Below are 11,029 nucleotides of genomic sequence, written 5' to 3'. Positions count from 1 at the left end.
GCTAGGGGAAAATCCCTTTTCCGCGAGATATTGAAGCCAAAAAATTATCCTTAATTTTGTATTATTGTAAAATGCGTTGCGGCAGCATACAGACATAGGCAAGACGGCTCGTGTGCCTATTGGCTGTTCTGCGTCAACTGCAGCAGCCTATTGAGCGAGGCCTAGCGTGACGTCAGACCCAATGAGGGTGCTTCGTGCCCACTGCGTCACGTCCCGCCAAAACGGGCGTGGCTTAGGCCTATAAATCCAGCTCGCAGGCAGCTGATATCTGATTTTTCATCTCTTCAGCGAAGCACACGCATCTCTGGATCCGGAGAGAAGCCGCGCCGTCTTAGGAAGCATTGCAGCGGGACGAGTCGTCACTGAAGTCGCTGGCCGCGCCGCCTTCAATCGCCTTCCTGCTGCGCTATCCGGCGCCTATATCCTTTACACTCTCTGCTGTGTGTGTGTTCACCGCCGCGACACACACTGTCTAAAAGAGCTTGCGTCTTTTTAAAGATGCCTTCCTGCGGCTCGTGCAGAGCCACACTCAGCGACGGGGACCGCCACGTTATCTGCGTTTTCTGCCTGGGTGAGGATCATGCAGCTCTCGCGCTCACTGACGGCGGCTGCCATCATTGCGAGCTACTGCCTATGGCGACTCTGAGGACTCGCCTGGCATATTTCGCTGAGACTGCACCTCCGCCCGCTGTAGTGCCGCGCCGTAAAAAGCGCCGTGCTCAGTGGGTCCCGGAACCTTCCTCCACCCGTCAAAGCTCGCCGGTTCGCCCGCCAGCTTCACCGGCTTCGTCAGTGTCTCTTCCTGACGGACAGCGGCCGCCGTCTGCCGCCGCTTCCGTCGACGACGCTGATGAGAAAGCCGCGTTGGGGGAGGATGATTCCTGCTCTCTCCTGGCATCGGGCAGTGAGGATTGGGCGAGCTCTGTGGATCTCGCGCCCTCTGTCCGCGCATCGTCAGGCAAAAGAGCTAGCATCGAGTCAGAGCTGATGCGCATACTCGCACAGGCCGCGCGAGCCTCGGCCTCGAGTGGTCTACGCCTGAACAGCCTCCTCACAACCGTCTGGATGGATATTTTCTTCCTGGGGAGCGCGCTTCGCCTGCGTCCAGACCAGCGCCCTTTCTTCCTGAGTTACATGAAGAAGTCGCTAAGTCTTGGAACGCCCCCTTCTCAGCTAGAATGCGCTCTTCTGTTTCGCTAGCATTCTCCGCTGTTGACGATGCTAAAAACAGAGGTTACCATTCGCTGCCGCCGGTCGAAGAAGCGATAGCAGCCCACCTATGCCCGCCCTCCGCTGGACGGCGCGCTAAGCTGGCGCTGCCTTCAAAAGCTTGCCGCATGACGTCATCCCTGCTCGGTCGCGCTTTCTCCGCCGCTGGGCAGGCTGCGTCAGCGCTGCATACTATGGCCACCCTGCAAATTTTCCAGGCCGATCTCCTCCGAAAGCTGGACGAGAAAGGACCAGATGCAATTTGCGTGCCAGACTTGAGAAGTGCTACGGACCTCGCTCTCCGCGCTACTAAGTCTGCTGCACAGGCCATAGGACGGAGCATGGCCTCTCTCACTGTGACTGAGAGACAGCTGTGGCTAACGCTCTCTGAGATGTCTGAGTCTGAGCGCGCCGCGTTCCTAGACGCTCCGCTTTCTCCTTCTGGCCTCTTCGGAACTTCCGTCAAAGATTTCGCGGAAAGATTCGCAGAGGTACAGAAAGCGTCACAGGCTATGAAGCACTTCCTGCCGAAGCGCTCCAGTTCTGCAGCAAGCCGTGCGAAACCGTCTGCTCAGAGCTCACAGCCTCAGCCTCCGCCCACCGCCGCCACATTGCAGCGCCGAAAGGCCCGAAGCGCGAGACCGCGCTCTCGCTCATCTGGCCGCCGCCCCGCCCCGTGTGGGCCGCGGCCCAGGATTGCGGTAAAGCCCGAGGCCCCGAAGTCGTCCTAGCACGCCTAGGGAAACGACAGTGTCCAAGTCCCGCCTCGGCCGGACTTCCACCAAAACTCATCGCTCGTTCAGTTCCAAGAAATGTGACTGTTCCAATGTATTTTGCAGTCAACAAGCTGGTTCCACTGCCTGCTTGCCTGCACACAAATGCCGTTTTCACGGCTACCCAGATAAATCCCACAAAGAGTGTATTTTCTGGTGTCCCGGCCACGGCCGATGGTGTTATGAGTGTAGACAAAATGCCCACTGCCCAGTGCCCATTCCTACACACAAGCACAGCCCGTAACACAGGGCTCGCGCACATAAAATCGACCCAGTTCGATTGCGCATTAAACGTAGCAGATGTGCCCACTGCCCAGTGCCCACAATCACTACGTTCTGCATGTCTCGAGGTTTCTGTAAAAACGAAACCAACGTGCATTCGCTCTGCTCAGGCGGACAATGCTCTCGGTGTGGTAAATGTGCCCGCTATCCTGCGCCCACATCCACACATAGACATGACAAGTCCTACGGGACTCGCCCAGCCCTCCCCCTCTTGGTTAACCACCGCAGAGGAGTCGAGCGCGGGCAATCTGCCCGCTGTTATCAGCACGCCCTCTACCTCGAATGTCATAAGCGCGACGCTTATGTTGCAGCACACCGAAGCTCCTCTGTCGCTGAGCGACCAGAGCGCGCTTCACATTCAACCCCTAGCCATTCATGCAGATGCATGGGCGAGGCTACCCGGGGTTTCGAAGTGGGTGCTAGACATTATAGAAAGAGGCTATTAGCTACAGTTTCGCCGCCGCCCTCGCCGCTATGCGACGCGCGTCGAGACCACGGTAAAAACAGAAGTAGCACACCTACTTCGAGCTGAAATTTTGAAACTATTGAGCAAAGGGGCCATAGAGCCGTTATCTCAAGCTCAGAGCGAAGGAGGGCTATACAGCAGATACTTCCTGGTACCGAAAAAAGACGGGGGTCTCAGACCCATACTAGATCTAAGGCAACTGAACAGAGTGCTTGCAAAGCGACAGTTCAGAATGCTCACGACCAGAAAAATCCTCGCGCAGATTCGCCGAGGAGATTGGTTTGTGTCAATAGATCTGAAAGACGCGTATTTTCAAATACAGATAGCGTCACGTCACAGGCGATATTTGAGATTCGCCTTCGAGGGCCAGGCATATCAGTACACAGTCCTACCGTTCGGCTTGTCCCTAGCACCCCGTACATTTACGATGTACATGGACGCAGCGCTCGCACCCCTCAGACTACAGGGCATGCGAGTATTGAACTACTTGGACGATTGGCTGATTCTAGCTCAATCTCACTCGGTGCTCATAGAGCACAGGACCATTTTACTCGATCACCTCGAGAATCTGGGTCTCAGAGTCAATTGGGCGAAGAGTTCTCTGTCCCCCAGACAGATAATATCCTTTCTGGGCACAGAACTGGACTCGCTGTCTATGATAGCGCGACTGTCACCACAGCGCGTACTAGACATTCAGCGCGCAGCGAGCTCTTTCCGCTGCGGCGCATCTGTCCCGCTCAAGAAATTTCAGAGGATGCTAGGTCTCATGGCCTCAGCATCATCAGTACTTCAGCTGGGCTTGCTTCGCATGCGCCCGCTACAGTTCTGGCTGAAAGCGCGAGTGCCGCACCGAGCGTGGGCTTCCGGTCTGCTTCGTCTCAAGGTCAATCAGAAATGCATCGCAGCTCTGAAACCTTGGAAAGCAAACGAATGGTACCAATCAGGTGTAAGCCTGGGGACTTCCTCGAGTGTGAAGGTAGTGTCTACAGACGCATCCACCTCGAGATGGGGAGCGCTGCTCGAGGGCAGACCGTTCTTCGGCCAATGGTCAGAACGGGAGAAGCTTCTGCACATAAACTGCCTCGAAATGCTGGCAGTAGACAACGCGCTGACGCGTTTTTGTCCCCAAATACGAGGACACCACGTCCTGGTCCGCTCGGACAACATGTCAGTGGTGTCCTACATAAATCGCCAGGGCTGCCTCAGGTCCCGAAACCTGCACAGGCTGACAGAACGCCTCCTGGTGTGGGCTCAGCGCAACCTCCTCTCGCTGAGAGCAGCGCATGTGCCAGGGCTCCTAAACGTAGGACCGGACAGACTGTCCAGGAACTATGTGAGGAGGGACCTCCTGTCTCAGGCCAAGGGCTCGATTTGGCATCCGCGCCCAGAGCTGTGGTCCCTTCATGTTTGGGCCATCAACGGGTACCCGCTGACCTCCCAAGCGGAGTGTTGAACACGATCACGCAGGCTAGAGCTCCGTCTACGCGACGTCTCTATTCCTCGAAATGGTCAGTGTTCTCCAGCTGGTGCACAGCTCGTGGTGTGTCGCCCCCAGACTGTGGGGTGACGGAGGTTCTCTCCTTCCTACAAGAGCTGTTGGACAAGGGCAGGACCCCTTCCACGCTCAAAGTTTATGTGGCGGCCATAGCAGCGTTCTCAAAAACAACGCTTGGTCAGTCAATAGGAAGGAACGATTTAGTCATCCGTTTCCTTAGAGGAGCTAAGAGACTGAATCCTCCCAGACCTCCCTCAGTCCCTGTATGGGACCTTTCTACGGTGCTGGAAGCCATGAAAGGTGACCCATTCGAGCCTTTACAGACGATTGATCTTAAACACCTGTCTTTCAAGACAGTGTTTCTTCTGGCTCTCGCTTCAGTGAAGCGCATAGGGGACTTACACGCGCTCTCAGTAAGCGTGACGTGCATGGAGTTTGGGCCTAATGACTCAAGAGTTATACTCAAACCTAAGCACGGTTATGTTCCAAAATCCCTCAACACACCGATTAGGGCGCAGGTCATTTCCCTGTCAGCCCTACCGGTCTCTGGCGAGGAAGGAGGAGACCTGTTTGTCCCTTTGTCCAGTCAGGGCATTAAGAGCTTATGTGTCTCGCTCATGGGATTGCCTTGCAAGATATATGTATGGAGGCAGGCTGGGCCTCCCCGTCTACATTTATAAGGTTTTATAACCTTACAACAATGTGTGCTGTTGTTGGGTGCACAAACAACGCGAGCTTATGAATGGGACCTGTTTCCAACATAAACGGAGCCGCTTGACCTGTTTCCCAGCACCCCACGCACTCCATTCAATGCCCAAAGACGAGACAAAAACAAGAGAATGGTTAGCAGCCCTAAAGCTAAAAAAAAATCCACCGAAGAGAGTTTATGTCTGTTCTTACCATTTCATCAACCACAAACCAACGGAGCTCCATCCGAATCCGGAGTTATTCCTTGGTTATGAACGACAACCAGTTAAGAAAAGGCGAAAACTCATCAGGTGCAAGGATAACTTGGAGGTACAAGTTAACACGAGTCAGGCATCAGCTTCGACCAGCAACACTGAAGTGCAGAAGGAGCAGGAAGAGCCTCGTAAGTAATTCGTTTATGCGACATCTTTATTTCGCATGATTGCATGCATAAATAATGAACTGTTACAGAAAATACATGATTTATCCTTTAGCAATTCTTTTTAATTAACCTAAATGTAGCCTAATGCTCCGCACTGCTGTGCTTAAGTTGGCTAACAGTGTTGTGATTGTCTTCTCTGGGTGACCAATTTAACTTACCCAGTTTGTGTTTCCATTGCTTACATAGATTACAGTGCATGCACCCACTTCCACTCTGACACAACTCCGGAGACTTCATTCTTGGATGAGCAACAGACATCCACAACCCATGAGCATGGTAAGTTAGCCTAATACATTGCTTTTTATTCAGTTAGACTCTAACCTGTATTATGCAAAACTATGTTGGTAGGTTAACCAGAGATGATAGTGAGTTAAGTGTCTAGATGTAGGCTATACAGTTTTAGTCCCTGGTGTCTGACAGATGGTAAACTGAAATCTTAATAATGAACAGGGGTGCCTGAACTTTTGCATAAAACTGTAATTAGTATTGGTATTCCTATAGATAACATGACTTACCTTGCCATCTGCTACTGAAGTAGTAGAGCACAACATTATGCCTGAAACCTGATTTGATTTTCATTGTCAACTTAGATTGCAATGGGGACACCTCTTCTGACACAACCATCAAAACAGCGACCCAGTGGGAAGACCCTGCCTTACTGCATTATGGTTATTCAAAGCTGCGCACCAACACTAAAGAAGTCCGTCATCAAGCAACACAGTGCAGTGTGGCATATAATATTCTTCTAAATGATTCAGACTCATTACTGTACACTGGTATTCCACTTCAAACATTTAATACTCTTGTTTCAGTGCTTGAACAGTTTGCTGGGGCTTTTAAAATGTCTGTAAGAGACCAAGTACTACTAACATTAATGAAATTAAGATTGAACCTCATGATTGGTGTTCTGAGCAGACGGTTCTTCATATCAGAGAGCTTGTCGAGTAAGATTATATCTTACTGGATTGACAAATTGGAGGAAGTTACAAGAAACCTCACCCCTTGGCTTCCTAGGGAAACAATTCAGGCGACTATGCCACTTGCTTTTAAAACGAATTACCCCAAGACAACATGCATTTTGGATTGTAGTGAGAGCTTGTTACAAAAACCCAAAAACCTAGACTCAAGAGGAGAGTCCTATAGCCATTATTACTCCCATAATACAGTTAAGTACCTTGTAAGTATTGCTCCATGTGGATTAATAATGTTTGTCTCTGCAGCTTATGGTGGACGCTGTAGTGACAAGTTTATTACTATGGACTCTGGGATTCTGGAGTACTTACAACCGGGTGATGAGGTCATGGCAGACCGTGGATTCACAATTAGAGACATACTCTTTGAAAGGAAAGTTAACCTAGTCATACCCTCATTCACAAAAAAAAGGTGCACAACTTTCTGAAGAACAGGTAACTTCCACAAAATTAACGGAATGCATAGCTGATATAAAAAATTGGATGACTAGTAATTTCCTACTACTTAATTCTGAAAAAAACTGAGATTCTAATTATTGGACAAAAACATCCTCACGTAATAATCTAGAATACTCTCTAACACTTGATGGCTGCTCTGTTAAGTCCTCATCGTCGGTTAGGAACCTGGGTGTGCTCTTTGATACCAATCTTTCATTTGAAAGCCATGTTTCTAGCATCTGTAAAACCGCATTCTTCCATCTTAAAAATATATCTAAATTACTCCATATGCTCTCATTGACAAATGCGGAACAGTTAGTTCATGCATTCATGACCTCAAGGCTAGATTATTGTAATGCTCTACTGCGTGGTTGCCCTGCACGCTTAATAAATAAACTACAGCTGGTCCAAAACGCAGCAGCTCGAGTTCTTACCAGAACCAGGAAGTATGACCATATTAGCCCAGTTCTGTCAACACTGCACTGGCTCCCTATTAAACATTGTATACATTTTAAAATATTGCTGATTACTTACAAAGCACTAAATGGTTTAGCTCCGCAGTACTTGAGCGAGCTCTTAACGCATTATAGTCCTTCACGTCTATTGCGATCCCAAAATTCCGGCCAGTTAATAATACCTAGAATATCAAAATCGACTGCTGGCGGTAGATCCTTTTCCTATTTAGCACCAAAACTTTGGAACAATCTTCCTAACATTGTCCGGGAAGCAGACACACTCTGTCAGTTCAAAGCTAGACTAAAAACACATCTTTTTGACCTAGCATACACATAACACATTATAGACTTCTATAATTCCATATTAGCACGGACGCCCTGGCTCACTGCTGGCCCCGGGACCTGCGCAAGTATGCGTTTCCCCCAGTGAGCCTTCTTGCACAGACACTGTGCAAGGTCAGGGAGAACGAGGAGCAGGTCCTTCTAGTGACGCCGTATTGGCCCACCAGGACTTGGTTCACGGAACTCATGCTCCTCGCGACAGCCCCTCCTTGGCCGATTCCTCTGAGGAAGGACCTCCTTTCCCAGAGACGGGGCATTCTATGGCACCCGCGTCCAGACCTCTGGAAACTCCATGTCTGGTCCCTGGACGGGACGCGGAGGTTCTAGGTGGTCTACCACAGGCAGTGGTGGACACCATCACTTCCACTAGAGCCCCCTCTACGAGGCGCCTCTATGCGTTGAAGTGGAACCTGTTCGTCGATTGGTGTTCCTCCCGTCAGGAGGACCCCCGAACTTGCCCGATCAGAGTCGTGCTTTCCTTCCTGCAAGATGGGTTGGAGTGAAGGCTGTCTCCCTCCACCCTCAAAGTGTATGTCGCTGCAATAGCAGTGCATCACGATGCAGTAGAAGGTAAGTCTTATGGGGAAGCACGACCTTATCATCAGATTCCTTAAGGGTGCTAGGAGGTTAAATCCACCTCGTGTTTTGCACTCTGTACCCTCTTGGGACCTAGCTCTGGTACTTAGAGCTCTTCAAAGTCCTCCCTTTGAGCTTTTGTTGACAGTAGAGCTTAATATCCTGTCCATTAAGACAGCGCTCCTGTTAGCATTGGCCTCTTTCAAGAGGGTCGGGAATCTGCAGGCTTTTTCGGTCGACGAATCGTGCCTAGAGTTCGGGCCGGGCCTTTCTCACGTTGTATTGAGACCCCGGCTCGGATATGTGCCCAAGGTTCCTACCACTCCCTTCGTGGATCAGGTAGTCAACCTGCAAGCGCTGCCCCAGGAGGAGGCAGACCCAGCCCTAGCTTTTCTCTGTCCCGTCCGCGCCCTGCGGGTTTATATAGACAGAACGCAAAGCTTCAGGACCTCAGATCAGCTCTTTGTCTGTTACGGAGGCCAGCAGAAGGGGAAGGCTGTCTCCAAGCAGAGGTTAGCTCATTGGTTAGTGGATGCTATCACCCGAGCGTATGAGTCTCTGGGTGAGCCTTGTCCTCCCAGGTTGCGCGCTCACTCTACTAGAGGTGCTGCCGCTTCCTGGGCTTTGGCTCAAGGCGCCTTGCTGACAGACATCTGTAGAGCTGCGGGCTGGGCGACACCGAACACGTTCGCTAGGTTCTATAGCCTACGTGTGGAACCTGTTTCCTCCCGAGTACTCGCTACGGCCAGTGGTGCGAGGGAATAGGTTGTGTTGGCTTGCTACGCCACTCCGCGCCTCGGCCGGATACGTGCGTCTTTTGCTCCGTATGGCGTCCAACGTTGGTGAGCCTCGTGAGTTCCTCCATCACCCCTTCGGTGCCAGGCGTGGCGGACCACCCGGGGTTAGAACATATGTGTATTCCAGGCCTTTTTCAGGCAGACTGGGCTCCAAGACGTTTTCCATCCACTATCTTGAAATCACTGAATCTCTGAGATAACAGTTCACTGAGTGTCTGGTGATTTTTATTGGGGACAGGGCATTTAATCTCTAGGAGCTCACAGGAGTTGATGATTCCATCCGGACTTGCTGATAACCATGGCTCTGCACCACATACAACTGTGCCTGTGTGTGTTATGTTTATTCCCTGTTCTTGCAATTGGTTGCAAGCTGTTTCTTCCTTTTCTTTCCCATAATTAGTGGCATAGTTACCACGAAAGCTGGGGTAAAAGTGCTCACACAAAAACGTTTCACTATTTGTGCCTGCACGTACAGGCACCTTCTTTGCTGAACTGGCTGTAATTCTTAGTTTCCTAGAACTGTGCCACAGATTAGATGCACTCTGCCCCCTCGTCTCAAGTTCCAGTGTATCAGCTTGTTTGCCATCCATATTAACATAAGCCTGATATAATTTCTAGCATTTCACACAACTCAGATCCAGTGGCGATTTCTTTAAGACTGCAAGGGAAGCTCGGCTTCCCCTATAATGTCAAAAAATGAATGGTCAAATATGTACTATTGTATTAACATTTTATTGACTAAAAATGCGTTAGAAAACGTTCATCTCAAAGACGAGTTCGTACAGGATCAGTTACATGCTTCGAAACTGGATAAATGCTGCGATTATGTCCCGCCCACGGAAGCTCAGCTTCTCTGGGGGTGAATGAGGAATGGGCTGGCCTGGACTCCGGGCTTCTGCGTGATGATTGGAGGGTCTGTCGAAAGGCTGCGTCTCCTTTTGATTGACAGCGATTTTATACAATAAAAAGTCGCTGATGTTGAAGCTGTTCGAGCTCAGTCCCATCGCGGATTTTTTAAAGACAAACTGCTGCAACCTATTTCTTGGTATTTGCTTGTCGAAATTGCTAGCCAATTTTCATAATACATTTCACACAATTATACATTTATACCTTTATTATATTATTACTTGTTATATATTTTTATATTATTATTAGTAATAATTCAAAAAGAATTATTAAAATAATTAAAAAAACATATTATTAGTAGCATTATTATTATACTTTATTATATTATTATTTATACCTTTATTATATTATTACATTAATTTTTCACAGAGCATTTTCTTGAAAAGGAACGTAGAATTTACGTATTAAATAAATGAATAATTTGTATGATGTAGGCCGAAAATGAGCTTCCCCTCTTTGAAAGACCAGCAGCCGCCACTGCTCAGATCACTGTCATGATTTTGATGTGACAGAAAAGTTAAATCATTGATGGTTCCCTGTTCTTTAGAACTGCCCTGTTGTTCTGCTGATGGAGTGGCATTGTAACACTTTTCCAGTAGCGTGTTCTTGAGAAGGAATAGAGGTTTTGTTTGAGATGTGTCCACTCTCTCTCTAAAGTTTTTGTGGGACTGATACTGTGGTGTGTTTGGGAGTTGACTGCCAATTGCCCTAGTCTCTCCCTCATACTTATCCTCTGCCTTGTGGTGCCTAAAATCAATCTGGCTCAGACGCTTGGGCTGAAGGTTCTTGGATGTCCCTTCATTCCATCTCTGCTGCGCATCAGTACATGCAAGCCCTGTCTTTCCACTAACCACTGCATTCTGGACCTGAATCAGCCATAATGATAAATTGTTGTTGATTACAGGTGAAACTCGAAAAATTATATTGTGCAAAAGTTCATTTATTTCAGTAATTCAACTTAAAAGGTGAAACTAATATATTATATAGACTCATTACATGCAAAGTGAGATGTCAGAGAGAGAATAGAGGGCACTAGTCATCAAACTGACAGGTTTATTGCCCTCAAAGCCACGCCCCTTTTTGACCGTGGGAATATTCCCACGCTAGCTCCTCCCACTTATGGGCTGCACGTACACCGTGGGAAAAACTGACTTATGCCACGCCTCCTTATGGGTTGAACATCTGAAGCG

The sequence above is a fragment of the Leuciscus leuciscus genome, assembly GCF_965113295.1.
Source record: "Leuciscus leuciscus genome assembly, chromosome: 12".
In the NCBI taxonomy this organism is placed as follows: Eukaryota; Metazoa; Chordata; class Actinopteri; order Cypriniformes; family Leuciscidae; genus Leuciscus; species Leuciscus leuciscus.
The sequence above is the reverse complement of the archived record's forward strand: the minus strand, read 5'-3'. Positions refer to the sequence as shown.